The following is a 5,229-nucleotide window of genomic DNA, read 5'->3' as shown; positions in this document are numbered from 1 at the left end:
TTTTTGTGTAAAAAAAAGAAGAAGAAAAAATTGGCCATTATAATTCACATTTTATAATCAATTTTGTCCGATTATTCATTATGTTTTATCAATATTTTCTTTCAAAAAGACAAAATATCTCTCCTTTTTTTCCCCATTAAAAAACCCTAAAATTTAAAATGCTTTTTTTCAAACATGGTTTTATAATTGTGTTTTTTTTAAAGAAATATTTCGGGAATTGGAAAAAAAAAATCAAAATCTAACCTTATAATTGCTGCAATTCCATTTATTTTGATTGGCTTTATATATATTAATATTATATAAAAAATATATTTTTTCGATGATTTGTATGCATAGTTTTTCAAACGATATAATATATTTAAAATAAGATTTTTAATTTCAATTTTAAAGTTCCCCTTCACAATCACATTTTCATCATAAAAAGCGACTTTTTTTTTATTTGAATCATCTCGATGTATGAATTCCCCGAAAGAAGATTAATATTAATAACAAATCCAACGGAATTTCAATATTTATATTGTATTTATTTATTTTTCAAAATTAAAATTTAAATATCCTATATTTTTTATTAATTATTATTACATTTATTACATAATATTTTTTTAAAATTTATTTTAATTGTATTTTCTTTAATTTATGAAACTTTATATACAAAAACAAGAAAAAAATTCAATGCATAAAAATTATCAATTTCGTTTATTTATTTTACCAATTAAAAAATAAATTTGTAAATATTTAAAATTTATGAAAAATTTTTTTTTTCTATTCATGTTTCTCTTCTCTTATCCAATTCTCTAATATTATATTATATGATTTTACTTGTGTGCTAAAAGATGTAAAATGAAGTAGATTCACAGGTTTATGTTGTATTCAGAATTTTCATATTTTAAAAAGATATGGTACATATGGGATAAAGTCGTTTAACAAAATATGGCTATGTTTTTTCAATTTTGAATCATTATTTGAGCAAGTTTTTTTTTTAAACTTAAAAAATTTCATATTAACGAAAATATATTCTATCATGTTTTGGATTACCTACCCTATAAATTTCAAGACAATTTCGCCATAAACTTTTGAACTTAATATAATTATTATTAGTTTTTCTATATAAATTATTAATGACTCTAAAGGGTAAAAGGCAAAAATGCCTACAATTCATAGGTTTTTTCTAAACATGCTGAAATACATTGCCCCTAACATACAATCTTACAAATTACAAATAAAAAAGGATTATTTTCTTGAGAGCCTTATATCTCCCATTTCCAACCAAAAGCTTGTTTACAGCATTCTCTGAACAAAGACCTAATTCCATCATAAGTAGGAGTAATCGAAGTTGGGATTTTTAACGCTGTAAAGATACATGAAATTTTTAAGGATATATATATATATATGTGGTGAGTTGCATATTGAATCAACCAAGGCTTCAACCCGACCCCCTCAGAATTTTTTTTTTAAATTTTTTATATTGGTAGTATATTACTATAACTAAGAAGAAGAAAAAAATGAAATTTCTCCGGACACCTCTTGTCCGCTTAAGATATGGGCGTTTAAAGCGCGAAAAAATGATACATTTTTGACAAAACGTGCTTCATTTATTTTCAAATATCTCAAGAATGTTAGAGCAAGAAGTTAAATTTATATAGCCTAATAATAGTTCTTTAATATGACATATAAATAAATATGATAGAAATCTGGTTAACATTTAAAACCGGATCTTAGACACGTGTTCAGCCCAGTCTAGAATTTTGTACAATTATAAAGCAGTGTGATATCTATCTACCGAAAAAAAAAATCTTTTTTTTCTATGGCTATTTCCCTTAATTCCATCATTATGTCATATTAAAGAACTATTATTTAGCTATGTAATTAAAATTTAAATTGTTGCTCAAACATAAAAATTTCTCGAGATATTTGAAAATAATTGTTGTCAAAAATGTACCACTTTTTCGCGCTTTTAAGCGCACATATCTTGGTGGATTGTGGAGGTCGGGCCTTTTATGATCTTGTTTAAACTTCCCTTTAACCAGCGATCGTAACCGTTTTGTCTAGAGCTGAAAATTATATTAAACTCTGGCTGTTAAAGTTTATAACGGTTGATTTCAAGTTTGTCGTTATAACGGTTCGTTAGCTATACGGTGAGGATCCCGACTAATGTTGTTAAACGGCTAACTCAATATTTTCTCCAGAAAAATGTCGACAAAGCCTTGAAATTTTGATACTAAATATATAGACCTTTGCTCCTTCTGTGAGCAAAATTTTCAGGCTTGCGTAATATTTTTCTGGATCCCGATTTATAATTTAGCCGTTCTATCATTAAAATACCTTATTACCCTTTTCTATTAAATATTCCCATTATCGCTTTGGCCTTCCTCTTTTTGCCATTTTCATTCACCCTATTTATCAATCTTATGTTTTCTTATCATATGACCAAATTATCAGTCACTACCAGTTGTTTTATTAATGATTAGAGCTACTTTCAATCACTTTTTATACGTTTTTTTTTCTTAAAAAAATATATCCCTGTATTACCACATCTGACATCAAGCCCAAGATTCTCATTTTTATAATTTCTATCCTTATTCCCGAGTTTCAGAAACCATAAAGCTTTGGTTGTACAAAACTTCATAAATCATCACTTTCATATTGAAGCATTGAAGTACCCTTATTGAAATACTTTGTCCATAGGATCAGGTAGGGAAAAATCTTTTAAACCAGAATTTGTGAATTTAACTTTACCAAACACATTTTTAGTCCTAACAAATATTTTTAAAGAAGTATAAACCTATATAGAATACTTTATGCCAAAAAAGAATGAGACAAGACAAAGGCTTCCATCTTTGAATGTTCAAAAGGATTGTCACACCAAATGACTCCGATTTTCAGTCTATAATCCATATCTTGGCAAACGAACGAATTATAAAATCCAAAAATCATTTCCCCGATAATTATTTACTTGGATCTGGATGCGTGAAATGTCATCATTCCATCATTTCTCTTGTGAATCAAACGGTTACATTAATATCTTATGTGTGGTTTTTATTCACTGAATTTCTCAAATAGAATATTCAAATTGATCTTAATAAATAAAGAATTGCAGAGTTTAGTTTAAGTATTCCTCCTAAGTATGCTGAGAAAGTTTTCTAATAAGTATCATTTTAAATAAGGCGCTGGTTTTAAATTTCGTCCATCAAAAATGGAGTGTTTTTGTTGTCTATCCTTCTTACTTCAATATTTTAATAAATACATAGTTTTATTACAAATATTTCGTTTAATTTGATATAAGTTGAATTATATAGGGAATCCATGTACGAGGATCTAAGAGACTTTGACTGCCTTAACAAATAATTTATATTTTCAAGAAATAAAATTATTATTGAAAATTGTATTATTTTTTGTATTTGTTTTAGAGATCTGCAAACATAGGCCCGTACCCGGCCTAAGTCCGACCCGGCCCAAACGGGCTTCGGGCCGGGCTCAACTCTATTTAAAATAATCGGGTTCGGGCCGGGTCGGATCCGTTGTAGATTTTTTTGAATATTTCTAAATTTATCAATTTTGTATTGAATTTTTTATGTAAAATAAAGATATTTGATTTTATTCATTTGAGTAATTATAAAGATTAATTTCTATATTTAAATAAATTTGGGACGGGCTGGGTCGGTAAATTTTTCTAAAAAAAAATTCGGGTTCAATTTTTTATTTTCAACATTTTCACATACCGTCGTGAGAATATGGTTCATATTATCTTACAGTTAGGTAGTAAGTAACCCTACGGCGTATTTTAAAACTGAATTTAGCGCAAGAAAAATTTCACGCGGAAAATAGGAATAATATAACATTCACCCAACAATTCCTTCAAAATACCTGAAAATAGTCGTAATAATTGTTAAAATATGGAAAAATTTTAAAGTAAATTTAAAGTGATATAAAAAAAAAAATATTTCCACATTTAAGCTACATTTAATAGTAATCCACAAGAAATGATTCAATATTTTTTGATTGATACCATGAAACTCCGGATGCAGGCAGCACAGGTAAATTAACAAGAAAATTATACTTTATGCCCAAATTTAACCAATAATTTTCGTTTAATTGTTACTCAAATTTTTTACGAAATAAACTTAACTATATCGATAGTTTGTGCAAAGGTTTAGATTGCAACCTTTGAATTTTTCTAAGTTTATCCGCCATTTTAAAAGAACAATAAAAGCCTCGTTCGATAAATAATAGGTAAAATATTCGGTCTATAACCAGCGTCTACATGAGTGGAAGGAGGAGCGGGGGGGGGGGGGGTTAGGAACAGTTTTCGTCCAATTTTCCTTGAAGAGGGATAAGGAGGTAGGATAAATTTTTGTGGGGGTTATATCTATTAAATTTTGAGTTGAAACAGGATAAAATATATTGCTGTAAAACTTAATACTTTTATTATAGACCCTGATCATCGAGCAACTCTATATACTTCTGGCAATCTTAGACATTATTTTATTTTCCAAATAAAAATTTTTGCTTAAAAGGTTTAGACAATTCTCAACATGCCACATAATGCTGTAATAATGCATTCTTTGTAAATGAGGGGGGTATCTTATTTGTCATTATCTGAAAAATAACTCCTTTATAATTCATCTAGATCCTGACAGCCCCGTTATCCCTTTTTTTCCGGCCGGGTTTAAAATATTTTTCCAACTAATTAATATATTTTGCGCTCTTTCCTCAACCCGGTAATTTGTTAGGGACAATAGTTAACTTTGAGATTAAATTTATAAGCTTTAATCTATAAATGTAAAATATAGTAAAATAATATATATATATTTTACATGCTGAACCCCCTTATAACTTAGATACATGCACCTAAGACACGAACAGAGTGTAGCAGGGGGACCGATTATAGCAAGCTTCATTGGGCCTATAGATCGTTACTTGGTGCCCGTTTATTACGATAACACTAACGCGGCGCGACCGCCACCGGAGATGAGGCAAAGAGGTTAAAATTCGGGCCGAGGCGGAAATACCGATTATTACGATAGAGGTAGGTCCCCACCTTCGGCCCAGGGTAGCGGCGGACCGGGCCGAGAATATTACCGAGCCCGCGATCGCGTAGTAGGCGGGGGGAACCCGAACATTTCTCAGGGTAATAGCAATATCGCCGGGTACGGATACGGTTACAAATAAAAAAATCGATTTTGAAAAGGAACGCTAAAGTTTAGAAGCCGAAAGAACTATTTACTTTAA

This window comes from Gordionus sp. m RMFG-2023, chromosome 3 (genome assembly GCF_954871325.1).
Source record: "Gordionus sp. m RMFG-2023 chromosome 3, tfGorSpeb1-WG-v2, whole genome shotgun sequence".
In the NCBI taxonomy this organism is placed as follows: domain Eukaryota; kingdom Metazoa; phylum Nematomorpha; class Gordioida; order Chordodea; family Parachordodidae; genus Gordionus; species Gordionus sp. m RMFG-2023.
The sequence above is the reverse complement of the archived record's forward strand: the minus strand, read 5'-3'. Positions refer to the sequence as shown.